Source organism: Sceloporus undulatus, chromosome 4, assembly GCF_019175285.1.
Source record: "Sceloporus undulatus isolate JIND9_A2432 ecotype Alabama chromosome 4, SceUnd_v1.1, whole genome shotgun sequence".
Taxonomy (NCBI): Eukaryota; Metazoa; Chordata; class Lepidosauria; order Squamata; family Phrynosomatidae; genus Sceloporus; species Sceloporus undulatus.
In genome coordinates, this window is record NC_056525.1 from 118875269 (window position 1) to 118892698 (window position 17430).

Below are 17430 nucleotides of genomic sequence, written 5' to 3' on the forward strand. Positions count from 1 at the left end.
AGTACATGAACCAACATCCTGAAAATGATGAGTTGGTACCAAGTGTGAACAAATTTGATTGTGATTATCTGCAAAATCTGTTCATTACTAGTTGAAGGAATAAGTGGTAACCCTGCAGTTATCCCCCTTATCATGGGTTTTGGAATCATGTTTTAACCATACCCCATCCCATTCACTTTAATGTGATCAACACTTAACTATGTGAAGGACTGTTATGTTTGTTAATAACAATTTACAAATCTATGAAAATGGCTTTTTGCCAAAGATCATAATAAAGAACATAAGCATGCATAAAATTATAACCCAAACACTTCATTTACTCCCCCCTCCTCATTACATCCTTACATCTCAGCATTCTTCCTATTACAGCCACTGCTTCTACACACTCATTACTTCCTTTAGTTATCCACAGTCAGTGAGTTTCGATTTGTTTTGATTTCTTTAAAAAATGGATGCATATTATTCTTACACCTTATCCAATGGGTCAAATATTAAATCAAAAAGTAGTGGAAACCTCCCTCTATGCACCTGTTGCTGAACCTGTAAAATAATTGCAAATAATTGTCAGTGACACAGGCAACTAAAGGAGTTGAAGAACCTATCCAAATACCCACAGTGATTTATACACATTCCAGCTACACAGATATCTTAGCCCAGAAATGCCGTGACACTATCATAAATGACACCCAAAATGTACAGCACTGAATTCAAAGTCAACAGGTACACATGAACAAAAGGCTTCATCTTAGCCTTCCCCAGGATCATTTGCAGGTATTTGTAAGACTGGGTCATACATAAGATACAATAAATACACTCTTACAAAAGCAACGCAAGTTGGCATGACTAAAAAAGCATTTCTTATCCAGCTTCCTTAATCGTAGTTCCATAAGAAAGGAAACTTTCTCACATTAAAAAAACACACACAAATGAATGCTATCGCCTGCTCAATTTCCAGCAACCTAATGCGTCATATTGACGGTCTGCAGCTGATCAGTTACAGAAATCCAGCTGGGCTTTTTCCAGAGCTCAAAAATATCTAGTGAGTTACTCTAACCACTCCCTCCTCCACAAACTACATGCTTACACCACAACTCTTCTATTTACCAGAGCAGTCCTTATGGCTGAAATCTCTCTCTCTCTTGGTTGGAATCTCTCCCTCTTTGGACAGGAAACAGGCAATAGTTTTAAACACAGCTGAAAATCACTAACAGAGGTATGGATGTTTTGGGGTACACAACACATTCCACTATTCTCTGTGGTCGAACAGGAGATTTAGTTTTTAAAATCACTACAACCTCCCCAAAACTCATTTTCCACCAGTCTAGTTCTCATTGATAAACCAGTTTCTGAAAATGTGTGTGTGTTCTTCTGTAACAAAATTCACTTTAAATAAAATCCTAGCATGTCAGAGAAATCACTGGGATAAAAATCTTTTTTCTCTGACGTAATACTTTTCTGTATATACATTAACCATATACTTTCCGGTATAGGACCTTGTATATACAGAAAAGTATATAGTTAATGTATATATAGAAAAGTATCACGTTAAAAAAAATTGTATCCCAGTGGTTTCTCTGACATGCTAGGATTCTATTTAAAGTGAATTTTGATACAGAAGAACCCACACACATGTTCAGAAACAGGTTTATCAATGAGAACTAGATTGGTGGCAAATGACATCATTTACCACTCTTTCAAGTGGTAAAGCTCACATACTAATTTTCCATCTCAGAGAACATAGTCCAGAATATGGACAACATAGTTAATAAGGCTCTCTCATAGTACATTCACAACACTGGAAAAAGCTATTGCATTTCTAGGCATAAGGTCAAATGAGACAGGTTAATAGTGATGTATGTATATATCGTATATACTTGTGTATAAGTCAAAAAAATTAAGTCAAAAATTGCCCCTGCAAACCTGGGTTGACTTACACCTAGGTCAATATGGTAGGAGGAAGGGTGAGCCTTTGTACCCTGAGCCTTTGTACCCTGAGCCTCTTCCCAGCCGGGCTGCCTCCTTTATCTGACCCTCGATTTATCCACAAGTCACATAAAAATCCACAATTTTGGCCCCACAAGCTGACCTCGACTTATACATGAGGTCGGCTTAGAGTTGACTATATACAGTAGCTCTAGTGGTGCTTGAATGGGCCAGGATACTTTGGGAGCTGCTGCAACCTCCCTCCGTTACCTGGCCCCTCTGTTCCAATGCGTGGCAGCAGTTTGCACCTGGCATGACAACTGCTGTTGCACATAGCTCACTCTGAAGGGCAAATGGTCATATGGTTGGACGCCCCATTCTGACCTGTGCCACGTGGCACAGCAGGATGCATTTTAAACAGCTGTCAAGTATCAGAATGGAGGGGAACAGAATGGAATAGAGAGGCAGTTTTCACACCATTTTAAGAGAGTTATACCCTGGTTTAGTGCTGAATGGGCTGGGTGTCATCTAAACTATTTGTGCTAGACACAGGGAGTGGCCCTGAATTTTCTGGACTCTCTGCTGAGATAATGGGGTGGGGGGAGCTGATTTATTTGGCCCATGCAGACAGGGCCCATGTCTCATTAAATTTTGCAATTAACAGCTAAAGGAGAGGAAATCTCCCTATCTCCTGAAACTGGTGTTTGCTCAAGAAGAAGAAGAAAACAAATATGTGATTAGAGCAGGTTAGGAAGTACAATGGATTTTGACTATCACTTCACCACCACTACCAAAACCACCACCACCACCACCACCACCACATCTGTTTGAAAATAATTCAGAGAGACAGGCATGTCTCTATTCTACTGTCCAGTTTGGCCTTTGGCCCTCACATGTACTGCAGGAATAATAATAGTGACACAGGGGCTCTAACAGCCCAGCACTTTGTGCTGGCCTGTAGACAGAGCCAAGCCACAGTGTCCACATGCTAGACACTGTGACTCTACCCCATCATGTCATGATGCCACACACCCTTCTTGACAGTGTGTGGCATCATGGTGCGGCCCTGGCACTGCATCTAGATGATGCAGCACCAAAAGGGCATCACAAAGCTGTGCCACTGCAGCTTTGACGCCCTTTAGAGGGCCCAAAAAGGAGCCGGTTTTTCTGGCTCCTTTTTGTGCTCTCTAGAGGCTGGATCAGTGATGCAGCATGTGGTTGCTGTGACAGAGATCCAGCCCGTAAAGGGGCAGCTGGATGCCTCCCATCTGTCCAGCCCCATACTGTTTATAACACACTCTTACTTTTGTTGTTGTTATTCACTATCAAGTCAACTATAACTTATGGCAAACCTATGAATGAGAGACCTCCAAGAGCCCCAAACATCAATTGCCCTGGTCAGGTCTTTCAAACACAGGGTGGTGATTTCCTGGTTTAAATCAATCCACCTGAAGTACAGTCTCTCTCTTTTCCTACTGCTTTCCACGTTACCAAGCATTGCCATCTTTTTCAAGAAGTCACATTGTCTCATGAGCTGCCCGAAGTATGACAGCTTCACTTTAGTCATCTTCTATGCATCTACTCAAAACATATTTCCACTAAGTAAAACAACATGACTGACACAGGACTCAGCTTAACTATGACGTTGTCTTTCACTTAATAGTCTGCCCTATTTTAGCCATTATCCTGGGACAATTCTGCTAGTAAAGTGAATACACTAGGGCACTGTTCTGTTAGTGAATTAGGGGAAGTGTATTGGTGCATCTGTCAATGTGGTTGGGTAGCCTGTGTTGTAGCACCATAGCTCTTCAGGAAGCAGATCTTTAGAGCAGAGTACCCTCAGTTAATCAGGGCTAGCCACAAATGAGTTCAGTGACTTTCTAGTGATTTGAAAGCACAATTCAACTGACGGCACATTAATTCATGTCACTGCACTACATAAAGAGAAGAATTTGGCTTGAGACAGGCTTCGCTGCGGTTGTGGATTTTTAATTTACAACAAGCTGTTTTCTGTCCCCTTGTTTTCACTCTCAGCTGGGACAGTCCCTGGCAGAATCAATAGAAAAACAGGAAGTGGGCTGTCGGAATGCTTGGAAGGAAAACATGGCAATAATCAGGCAGCTGTGTTGATTTTTACTGAATAAAATGTCATTTTTGGACTGGAGACTACATAAAATTTGAGAGGGCTTTTCATCCCATGTAGCATGACTCGTGATACTGATTTTCATTTAGTCACTTGTGACAAATAGTTTTCTTTGCTGAAGTGTTCTTCCGTTTTTGATAGTACCATGCCATTTTTCCCCTGTGTTGGAAGAGATTCTGTAACATGGAGATGTCTCTTCCCTACCACATTATATAAAGTAGTTAATTTCATGAGAAGGGTGGTGACACCAGAAAATAACCAGAATGGTATTGTTAGCAGCAGCAGCTGCTGCCAAAATGGGTTTATTTTTCTGTTTTCCCCTAAAATTCTTAGTTGTTTTTAAACCTTCTTCACTCCCAGTGGAGTTTTGTTGGTGCTAATGGTGCTTTTTGTATGAAGTTTGAACATTAGAATCTGCATCCATGATCTTCTGACACTCTGTTGACTTGTGAATGTGAACTGAAGCATCAAAACATTCACACACACATAAAGAAAAGATACAGATGCTTTTGTAAATGAACACATTGTACTCTCATACTACTGTGGATTTGACATTTTCCTTTAAGCTATGCAAAAGAGCATTGGGAATACCATATGTGGCAATAACACTGAAAGAGCGCTAATTTCAAGATTCTTTTGGATTGATTTCTAGTGGAACGTTAACAGGACTGTTAACTGTTACAATCACACTTAAAGAATCACTGAAGAAGACACCACTAGGTCAGTTAAGTTGCCAAGTAATGGATTCTCAGTTCTGGGGCCCAAGAATGACCTGGGAAATAATACTGAACTCATATCCAGAATATGTGTTGTCATGTAAATGCCCAAGTGTGCACCAAGACTGAGAACAGCCATAACCTAAATTCAAATAACCTCATGTATTTAAAGTGGATCAGACACTGATAAACAAAATTGTATAGCAATTTAAAAATGAAAAGCCTGTCACTTATTCCAACACATCCATATACCTTAGCCAGAACACTGGAAACAGCAGTTGATTTTAAAAGAGGAGCCCTTGTGGCAGAGTAGTTAAATGTCAGTCCTGCAGCCACAACATTCTAAGTTCAATCCTGGAGGGCTCTAAGGTTGGCTCAGCCTTCCATCCTTTTGTAGGTCGGTAAAATGAGAACCCAGCTTGTTGGGGGCAATTGGCTAACACATTGTAAATCGCCTAAGGAGGGCTAGTTCACTGATCAGCGGTATAGAAATGTACTTGTTATTGCTATTGATTTACTACTTAGAAATTGGGTAGAAAATTGTTGTGTTGTTAACTGATGTCATATCAACTTCAACTCATTGTGACACTATGAATGAGAGATCTCCAAGCCACCCTGTTATTAAGATCCATGATAAGGTCCTGCAAACTCAGGGCTATAATGAAATGAAAACCAGAAATCTAAGGAAGGAACCCATATGGCTGTGGAAGGTCCTCCCATAGCAGTATGGAACCTAGAGTTAGTTCTGTGACAAATATATTACCAAAAATTGGCATGACAGTTCTTAATGTGCTCAAAACTATGGCTAAATTGGGTATCTTACATGTCTTCGAGATGAACTCTCTTCTCCCCTCACATGTCTTGCAGCTGTTAAGCATGTCAATAAACAAAGAAATATATTGTATAAAAATCCAGAGTACTAAACATATAAGAACAGAATTGTTGCTCACAGGGAAGACACAAAGCATGTTAACGACGAAACCGAACTGTTGGATCTGGTGGAATCAGCTGCAGTTAACAAAAGCTTATGCCAAATAAAATTGGTTGGTCTATAAGATGCTACAGTTTATTTGATGAACGAGAGAAAATTGACAACAAAACTAAACTTGGAGGGCAATTTGAACATCCAAAGAGAATATTTTGATTTAACTTTCATCACTAAAGATAAAAAGGGTTATGTGTGATATGTATGGGTATGAAAATGGTCAGCAAATTAGGAGCATGGATAAGGGAATTTCTCTTCATCCCTCTCCTGTTCTTCAGTGAATGTGCAAGTGTGGTTGGGGATCAATGCCTCCAGTATCACTTGCATTGTTAATAGAAAATGCAAACAGATAAGGAATTCATCTGTTATCTCAGAGTTTATCCAGTATTGTTTCAGATCCCAGTGGGAAGGAGAGGGGAAATCATGTGGTTATCTCCAGTTTTCAGATTGGAGGTAACATAGGTTTCCCTCACTTGCTGCTTACCTTCCCAATTTAAAAAATTGAGAGGCACACCGTGAGCTGGAGATTGGGAAGAAAAAGAGTTTTAGGTTGAGTCAACATGTAAGCTGCATCCCAGCTCCACTGCAAAGTATCCCTGCCCCAATGACTCCTTTAATGCCACACACCCCTCCTTTAATCCAAACTGAAATGCCATGGCCCCAATCTGGCCTTTGCAGGGCACAAAAAGGAGCCGCTTTTTGCGAGGTAACATAAGTTTCTTCTTCTTTGTGGCCTGAAAAGGGTGTGATAGCTATGACACCACAGCTTTATGGTGCTCCTTCAGCCAGAGGAGTACTGTGACACCAGGTGCCATGTGGGGTGGAGTCGGGACTTGCATCATATGTAGGGTTGCCATAATTGTCCAATATTACCAAGGACAAAATATAGGATAAATTCAAAACCAAACTGTAGGACAACTGTAGCCCAAAATGAAGGACATTTTAGGTCCTTCATTTTCCTTAAATGTCCTACATTTTGGGCTGAATTTTGACCTGCAGTTGTCCTACAGTTTGGTCTAGAATTTGTTTCACATTTTGTCCCGGGTAATAGTGGACAATTATGTCAACCCTAATCATATGGACACTACACCCCAACTCTGCCCCTAACCCGGCCTTTCCCACCGGTGTGCACAGCCCTTAGTTGAGTGCAAACTACTTTTGTACTTTGAAAATAGTTTGTAGCAATTGACTTAAGCTGAGAATGAAAGGGGAAATTGGAAAGGGAAAAGAGAAACCTGGACATTTGAAAAGCAGCTGAGAAAGTGAGGCAAGGGTTAATCTGTTCTGTACAAAACAAAGAAGAGTTTCTCTATGGAATTTTCTCCATGAAAACTGGGAGCTGTGGCTAATGTGGCTGATTTCAAAAACCAACTTTCAGAAAACATGTTTTGAATTTGGTTTGGTTTAAACTAATCATAATTTAGGTTCACCACAGTTTATCAGTCTAGATGACATTAGAAAGAGTAGTTAGGAGAAAGTGAAAAGGAAATCTATCAAATTCCTCCTCCTAGTCCCCAAGTGGGAAACTGCATTCCCACTCAAGCACATTGTGGAAACTACTTCTTAGCATACTGTATGAACATGGCCTGTAATGGGATGGAAAGGGGAGAGGCATGCTAAATGTAGCTTTAGCAGAAGGGTAAAGCCCCTAGCCCCATGTCTTTTGCCCCCAAAAGTTTCAGGCAGTCTGCTGAAACTCATCTCCAAAAAGGGCTGTTATTTCAGCCAATATGTTGCCTGAAAACTGTGCCAAACTACCCAGAATCTCATACAAACATGGCAGCACCCCAACCCACCAACACCTCACCCAAAATCCTGATTTCAGCCAAAAAATGGTAACCAGAAGTGACATGATATTACTTCCAATGGACCTTGATATGCGTACTGTGCCCTGCATTAAAGGGTTGCTCCCAAGGAAAGTGAGGTTACACCTACATATTAAATGGTTTCAATCTGAATGAGAAAACAAACTTCACTGAAAACAGTGGGACTGATGTCTCAGTAAACATACCATATGATCAAGCTGTAGGTGTATAATTTTCTGCCTATTCTTAGCACAGCAATTTTTGCACCACACACCCACCACACAGAGATCAAAGAATCTACCATATTGATGAAGTGTGAAGTTAAATTTGATTAAAACAGAACTATAAATAGACACAGGTATAAAAACAGAAACATAAAAATAGATATGAGACAACCTGTTGAGTAAGAAACCCTTGGGGCAGGAATTTTATATATTGTATGAGCAACTATATTTTTTCTTTGTCATGCAATGTTCCTTTTCAACCAGGAAATACAGTAAGCTACCATTAAAGTAATTTCTGAGATTCAACTGGAAAATAATGAAACATTCATAAGGACAGAATCGCACATCAGCTAGTGGTCAGTGTAGTTTTTGTCTTGCTAAAAGATATGAAGTGTAAAAAATTCACAGATCCAAAACTGGCCAGTAAATTCATTTTGGTTCCACCTGCAATATCTTACAGAGCTAAGATGGTTAAAATCAGCATTTTAAATATTTTTGGTTCACTTTGTGGGCATAGATGAGAATTCTCCTCCAGTGTTCCAAAGGTTTTCTTTTTGGTGACTGAGCTGCTTGCAATAGTGAAACTAGGTGGTGGGTTATGCCGCCTTTTCAATGCAAACCACCATCCCAGGATCCTCAGAACTGGTTTTAGCGAGCTGAGTAAAACTCTTTGGAGCATGTTTTGGGATTATGCAAAGGACTAATGGGAGGAGAGGAAGAAAATTTTGCATTTAGTCAGGTGAATACATGTCAAATACTGTAACAGAAGGGTTGGGTTGCTAGCTATTGCACATTTATTATAATGAAGCCATTCATCTTCACATGATGTGAAGACTTCTATCTGCTAAGTAACAAATATATTAGTCAGCTATTTCAAGGGATTTTTCTCAGCTCCAGCATCAGTAACCTTATCTGTTCCATGTTTCTTTCTTTCCTAGAAACTTTTCACAGGTGAGCAGCCAATAGCTCAGAGACCAGCACTTTGAGGCTGAATCAGCACTGCAGAAATGCAGATTGATACAGCTTTAACTGCCATGGTTCAATGCTACGCAATTGTGGGATCTGGAGTTTTGTGAGATATTTTTGCCTTTTCTGTCAGAGAACTCTGGTGCAACAACAATTACAAACCCCAGTATTCCATACAGTGATATCATGGCAGATAAAGCAGTGTCAAACTGCTTTATTTCTGCAGTGCTGATTCAGCTGGAATAGTACTAATCTAAATTCTTTCTCTGTAATTTTAAAAATGGCATCTGCTTTTTATAATCTGAATCACCAATCATTTGAAAGTAAAATCTATAATAATCTAGAATAAGAATCATGACATTTAGAAGGTTTAGTCCCATTCATCTTGATGTCCATCTTCCAGACGATTTATTAAACTCCTTAATGGTTACTTTTAGGTGCGTTACAGACTGTCCAGAAGGGGCAGTCTCGTGGCGCTGCTGGTTGCTGCGTCCAGGAACCGCAGCATCCAAACCATGTGGTTCCCGGACGCAGAAAAGAAGAAGCGCCAAAATGGTGCTTCTTCTTCCGCCCCGGATGAGACGCTGCGAGGCGCTACTCGCACACTCATGGCATCACATCCGGTGCGCGACGTGCGGATGCTATGCATCCAGCATGTAAAGATGGTGGCACCTGTGTGTATAGGGCACCCCCATCTTTATGCCCTCGTCACATGCTAGGGGTGAGGCCGGTGTGGACGCTAGGCCCTCGGCCAACCCCTAGCACGTGACGGGGGCACCGGAAGAGCCCATCTGTAACGGGCCTTAGAATAGTTTAACACTTTAAATATTCTGTCTCTCAGCACTCCGGTTCATTTAGCCTTTCTTATTTCTTCACCAAAAAGTCTCACTCATCATATTAAAATAATCTCCAGTGATAAATTCACCCTCTCCAAAAAATAAATAAATCATAGGACTTCAAAGGTTTTTGAATGATGAACAGAACTCAAGGAATAAATTACTCCTACCGCAACCCCTTTTGCAAATATTTACTGGGCTCAAGGATCTTTAAGGACCTCTTATAACTTTCTAAAATTGCTTTAAGTAGTCCTTGGACTGAAAAGATCCCATAGCTCATTCACATACAGACAGTTGGCTGTGTGATAAGTAAATCTGGTTTTCCCTTACAATGGGTCTCCTGTAAAAAAAAGAAAGCTGTCTGGATGCTCGTGTTGAATAGAGTGCACCCATTTCATTTCATTGAAAGATGCAATTTCATTGTAAGATACAATTTTCAAACAATTCTTTAAAATCATGATGAGCTGAATGGTACTTCAAGAAATCCTAGGGCAATAGTTCTCAAACTGTGGGTAGGACCACTGTGATAGACACAATAGTTGTTCCAAGGGACGCAAGAAAAGTGAACCTGCAAGAACAGCAAACATGAAAAAGAAGGGCAAGCCTTATGTGTGTATGGTTGAGGACTGACTTCTTCTTGCAAAAGCTATGCTAAGTCTCTTTCCCCATTATGCCTTCAGCAATCTCAGACATAGAAGGGGAAATCGTTTTTCCTTTTCTTTTTTTTAATACATTTTTAAAAAAAAAAAAAAACATTTCTTAGTTTCTCCAAAGTTCCATCATTGGCACAATAGGTGCATGTCCCTTGCACAAAGGAAAGAGGAGGGCAAGGCTGCAAAAAAGACCCTACAGCCACCTCTATATATTCCCCCATTATGCCTTCCTCCAACCTGAGGCATAGCAAAAATTCACTTCCCTTTTTATATGTTTCCTACATAGTAAGTGTATGCCCTTTAGCAACCTCTTGGCTGGGAGAGAGGAAAGTGAAGAAAGGAGGCAGAAAGTATGAGAGCTCAGTATTAAGGCAGAGGGTGCGTGTGCACAAGAGACCTGTGTGTGTGAGAGAGGTGCTATCACTAGGACACTATCTGTGAGGTGAATAGCGCACTAGGGAATTCCAAAAGAAAATCAGCATGTGCTTTATAAACTATGGCAAAGCCCTATTACATGGGGTTAAAACAGTAGCTTACCTTTCCCGAATTCAGTGCTAATTCAGAAGGCAGCTGGGTCCTATCACACAGAAATTGCTGCTGAATCACTGCCCAGATCCGTGTAATAGGACTTGGCTGCATCCCGATTTTGCACCAAATACACACCTGTCCCCGCATTGACCCAGGACCCAGAATCAGCATGGCTCCTTACCTTGCCAGCTGTTGCTTTCATTCAGAAGCTCTCCATCTCCATATCTGATGTGGAAATGGGGTGCCTTGCCACATAGGTGCCTCAAGGCATCCAGTTTCCATGTCAAACATGGTGACGGGGGGCTTCTGAGTGAAAGGCAATGGCCATCTAGGGTAAGGATCATGGCGGGGAGGGGGGTTGTAAGCAAATTTTGCAGTGGAGTTTCTAGGAAACTCCACTGCAAAACCAGGGGTATTTTACCCTGGAGTAAAGACTGTTTACCCTGAGACCAGGCTGGATCCTTTGGATCCACATCAGGTCTAGTAAGATTGAGTTTGATCCTGCCCTGGGAGTATTGGTCTGTGTCCTCTAAACTAAACAATGTGAGGCCAGGGGGAGGCCAGGCCTTTTGAGCCATGCAGACAACCCCAAATTACTCTAACTGAAGCAGAGTTTTGTGGAGGTTGTATCATATGTATTTCTGCATGTTTTGTTTTGGATTGAAGCACCGAACATTCATGGAGTGACTCACATGAGAGAACCTGCTAGGTAAGATAAATAGATGCAAAAATTAAAAAAAAAAGATCTTGTTACCTAGCTAAGACATGATAAACATATAAATATTTGATAAAAGAAAGCCTCCAGTAAATGTGGTAAAATATGTCTGAGGTAGAATTGAGTGGGTAGATTAGCAGAAAGCATACTAATTAAAGATTTAAAAATGGAAGTTTAAGGCTTCCGCAAAGAATATCATATCTGATTATTCATTTCATAACTAAGTGTTTATGGGGAGTTGTAATGTTTTGTACCTTCCACAAGCTGGAAATCTCTAGAGAAATTAATTAATGGGTGTATAATATGCTTAGGTCTGTAATTAATGATACAAGTCAAAATCAGGCATTAGGTTAGATAAAAAGGTGCATCTGCTTGCCAGTTATTTGTGGCTTGAAAACAATTTAGAGCAGTTACGGGTTGCATAATATAACTGCGATGTCTGATAAGCTTAATTTATTTTGGGATCCTGGCCAACACTGAAGAAGGGATGTCTAAGTGTGCGTCAGATGTAAGGGAGGATGGTGATCATGATAATGAATGGTGCTAGGTGGACAAAGTCCACCAAAATCCATCACCAAGGAAAACACTCCAGTCTACAAGTACCAAAAACATATGTTCCAACGTTTTAAAGACAGGAACAAAGTTCAAATTATAAAGGTGCCATGTGAGACCTAACACATACCCTTATGTTTATGACAACCCCCTTAGTTATGGTTTTCAAGAAGGTCAGGAAGGGCATGATTTAGTTAAAATAGGGGAGAAGTCAGTAAATAGGGCTTGTGGATTTCATGAAGGCTCTCCTATACCTTCCCCAATAATTCTAAAAGTAGAAGAAATAAAAGCACAAAGTAAAGTATCAGTGGAAGTGGGAACCATGCTGCCTTCGAGATGTTTCTACACTGAAAAGTTGCACCTGAGAAGGATCTTCAAAAGTGCTTTGGGGAAAAAATGAATTCCCCACTTATATAAACTAATAAGATCCACATTAATCAACTGCGGCTAATTTGCAGTGAAGTGTACATTGCTTTACCAATATTTTTGCACACTGTCCATGACTATGGCAGAACCTGAAATAAGCTGTAGTAAGCTAGAACTCCTCAGAAACCACAGGAGTACTACAATGAGGCAAGGACAGTTAAGCCACTTATGCAGGGGTGTAGCTATGGGAAGCAGGGCAAAAAAAAAGCAAGGCCTTTTCAAATAAGAATTCTGCCCCCCATGAAATTTTCCTTCAGTCCTCAAATTTCTAGTCTTACAAGGAGAGAAAAACTCTGATGGTCAATCGGACCTAGACTTTTTCTGTTTGCTATACTGCCCCTTTTCTTTAAATGTCTAAACTGTATTTCTAAATGCTCAACAGATGTTTTAGGTTGCAGCAATGCTAAGAAAAATTAAGGATTAAAACAAAATTAATTGAGGGGAGAAATTTTCTCATTGTGCTCCCCCCCTTAGTAGCTATATTCCTGCACCTAGCCATCATGCCTACTGAATATGAACTTGCAAGAGTAAATGACTTTAGAGGCTATGTCATTATTTTACGATGAAAACAGATGGAAAAATAAAGATTTATAGTTAATTGCCCAAATGTTTGCAAGAAAGATTATCCGTCACAATTCTAACATCATTTAAAAATTCAAGACATTGACAGCTTAATGTCTTAAGTAATGATTGAAAAAAATACTAACTAGCACATTGGTAGGACTATCAAACCATGTTTTATCATTAAACAAAATGCAGACTCTGTAACAACTATTACAAAATTAAAACATACATTCATGGCCCATGTGATTGTAAAGTATTTATGGGGTGAGGGATTCTGGTGTACACTACATTACATATTTTTAGTAATGCAGACACTAGATACTGCCTGATCTTGGAAGCTAAGCAGAGTCAGCTCTGGTTAGTACTTGGATGGGAGATCACCAAGAAATAGCAAGTGGTGTAGGCTATATTTCAGAGGAGGGAACTGGAAAAACTACCTCTGAGTCCTGCTTGCTTAATAAAACCCTGTGAAATTATGGGGTAGCCATACGACGACAGGTGACTTAAAGGCATACACACAGTGAGTCAAATACTGTGTTTAGTTTTATGTCCATTCATGGATGAAGGAGTGACTTAATTCTTGGGAGAGATTATTAAGTACTCTTGAGTAGACATGTGTTAAGTCTCAACTGTTAAGTCATGTTTTGCGAGCTTGTTAGGAAAACATCCATATCGGTAAGATTTACACCTAACCTCCCATTTAAAATTGTTATCCAAAATAGTGTTGTCATCTGGGAAAAACAACTTGCCCAAGTGTTTTCTAAATGCTTCCTGAAGGATGAAAAAAAAAAAAAACCAACAGAATTGAGTAGAATAGATGGTTTGCATAAATAAACCTTATATATGATGTGTGGAAACAAGAATGTTACACATTTGACTATCCATAATTGTTTCCAGTCACAAGATAACATAAAGGAAATAATTTCATACAAGAAATTTTTAGTCAAACACAGGGCTGAGAACTTTTTTAACACCTTGGTTTGCTTTGCTTTGGTTTGACTTGGTTTTCACCAAACCTGAGCAGGCAGTGTTTCCCAGATGAATGAATCAGTTAAATGAAAAGCAGACTACTACAGTACATTATGATTCACTGCTTTGAGAATTACGTATATTTGAAGCCGCTACGTGTAAAACTCTCTATATAATGAGGTGTCGGCTGATCAGTGTGAGATGACAGGAAAATCATCTAGAGGTTTTCTTTCTTTCCTATTTTATGCTTAAAATAAACAATGATATTTTTAGATCTCTTGGAAAGGTTCTAGATCCAGGCAAAATTCCAGAAGGGATAGCTTGAACTATATTCCATTTTTCTTAATAGTGGCTAGAGAAACTGAAGTATTTCTGTACATTGTGGCTGCTTAGTTGTATAGATTCTTCAACCCCCGCATCCTTAAATTGTGGCATGACCAGGAAAAAGGTTAGCAAATACATGCCATGAAGCTCTGGGGAGCAAGAAAGAAGAAGCCACATTGACTCAGCTTTGCCCTATCATGAACCCCAGAAGCCTTTAATCTTCTCTCAGACCAGAGCCTCTCCTTTTTTTAACCAGCCTTAAGAATTCCAGGGAATCTTTTTTTGGTGAGCCTTGGACAGTTGCTGATCCTATTATTTTTGCTGCCTTGTCTTTTTACAATACATATAATGATTCCTGCTGGTGGTGGTGGTGGTTTAGTTTTTTGGGGTTTTTTTTTTGTTTGTTTTGTTTTGTTTTTGCTTTGCTTTGCTCCATTTGTAGCACTAGTACTTTAAAATCAAGTGGGTTTTCTAGCATTTATAATGTATTTGAAGTTTAAGATCTTGTTCATTGTGCTTTGAAATAAACTATAGGAATGATGCATATATGACTCAGTTTGACAGAGGTGCCACAATTGGGATGGTGGTTGGATGGGAGGAGGAAGAGGTGAGTATCATCATAGGGGTGGGAGACATCCGTCCCTTTGCTAATCACTCCCATGTCTTCTACTTGGGTGAATGATGCCAGCCGGCCGTGCCAGCTGGTAGTGGGTTGCCATTCAACAGCAGGTCACATCACTCATCCACAATTTAATCATGGATTATGAAGATGATGCACAATGAAGATCTTGGTGAACCAGATCTAACCATCTAGATATTCAGTGCATCACCTGATACAGATACAAAATAAACTCAGTGAAAGCAGTCTTTTCATGCTCCCCAACATCAAAGAACTCAGAGAGACTTTAAAAATATATATATGGATTAACACATAGATTTTAATATTATAAAACAACATACTGTATAGGGGGAAAACTACAAATCCATGAAAAATAATTAACTACACAAATTAACACACTACACAACAACAACAACAAAATAACAAAAGAAAACATGAGACTTTCAATTTACTGGCTGATTGTTATATAAATCAAAGTATTCTACTTTGTCTACATGCACTTCTACATATTGTTCCATTCTACTATCCTTCAAATCCTAAAACTGTTATCCCCCTCCCCACCCCATTCTTGCAAAGCAGCAGAAAAAGTCTGGCTGGCATCAGGGCTGTATATGGGCTTCATTTGCCCAGCCACAGTTGAGTGCGATAACATCTGTTTTTAAAATTAAAGGAGGCTCTATCCCATCAGTGATAAGGCACCGTAAATTCAATGTGATAATCTCCATTGAAATGCAACACTAAAGGAAAATTGTATAAGAAGGGAAGAAGTAAACAAGTAAATAAAGGTGGCATGTTTAAAGTTACAGAATACTTAGAATTAGCATCTTGAAACACGTTGTGAACAGCTTGGATTACAGGAGAAGTACTTTGGAAAAATAATGCCCACTACAAGTGTTCTTAGCTGCATGGGGAATTGTCATTGACAGTGAGACAGATATTGAAGTGTCAGACAGGTCAAGTACCATACTCAGCCAGGTGATGGGAATAGGGGGATATCTAATTTCAAAGCAGTTGCAAGGGCCCACCATTACAAAATTTACAGAGGCCATTCCCATGCAGTCTTCAATCTTGCATGATCTGGGGGACCTTTGATAAACCACCCTTTCAGAAGATTTCAGGCAGGTCTTATGTAGGCCATTCTTGGCTGTTTGGTTGTATTTTTAAGTCACAGAGTTCTTAGAATTAGAACATAGTTCTTAGAGTTAGCAGTTCGAGTTATGCTCTAAAGAGCCAGGGTTAAATGAGGAGAAGAACTTTGGAAGAATAAAGGATTTGTCCCTCATATGGCAAACAACACTAGAGTGGGACTTACAACTTCTTGTGCTGCACTAATGTGGAGAATGGATGGCATTCTGTTTTTAGTTTGTAAGCATGCCAAACCAGCAGTTAACTGAATCAGGATGGGCCAAGGGAATAAATGGAAAGCTGGATGTCTGCTACCTTCCGCTGTATACAGGACTAGAACAATTCGTAAGCCACCAGGCAAAATTCTGCCATGAGTTTAGGCTTCTGAGGTCCTTGACACTCCCTCCCACGGACAAACTTGTTTGTAGTCCTAGATAGCACCAAAGACAGGATGTATAATCCCTGTCCTTAGCTTGGTGGACCACAAATGGATACCTCTTATCTAGCGCAAGTAAACAGAATTGTTATTCAAGTTGCTGTTTAAAGAGAAATTCTGCTGAAAGATTTCTTGAAAGGAAGGGAAGTGTTAGAGAGGAGTTATAAACACATCGAGGAAGTCCATTTCCTAATTTATAGTTGGGCAATGTAAATATAGTACAACATAAGCAGAGGATTTAAGACAATTAGCCTCTTGTTTATGAATGTTGATAACATGTATTTTAAATAGCTGTCCCCATGCTGGCTGAAGATGGTGAATATAATGGCCCAAATCCAATTGCGAATCAGACACACAGAAACAATGGGATTTAGATAAATTTTGATTTATCACACAGCAGTTGAATCAATGCGACTGCTATGGTTGGGACTAACAATTGGAATTGAGCCAATATAGCCACTACCATGATAGGTTCACCTTAGGATCACCATAAGCCAGAACAACTTGAAGGCACACAACAACAACAACAAAGTCATTTGGGAATGCTTTGAATACGTGACCATTGTTTGACTATATTTGACCAAGTATCTCTTGACCAACCAAATGATAAAGCAAACTACAGATGTGGGGCCACTGCCAAATGGTGCATAATTTGGGCACAGACAAACCTCATAGTGATGACTTCACAAAGACATTGTGCAGATAATTGCATTTTTTTCACCACACATAGAGTGTACAACTGTTAACGAAAACTATGATTGGTATTTTACATTATAGATAGGAGGTATTCTACCGTGGCTTGGCAGATTTTTCTTTTCTTTTTTCGGTTACATTGATTCTGAGTTTATCAAATAAGATCATACAAACCTAAGTAGTTAGTACTTCCTAACTAACAATCTATTTTTTATCCTATATTATTAA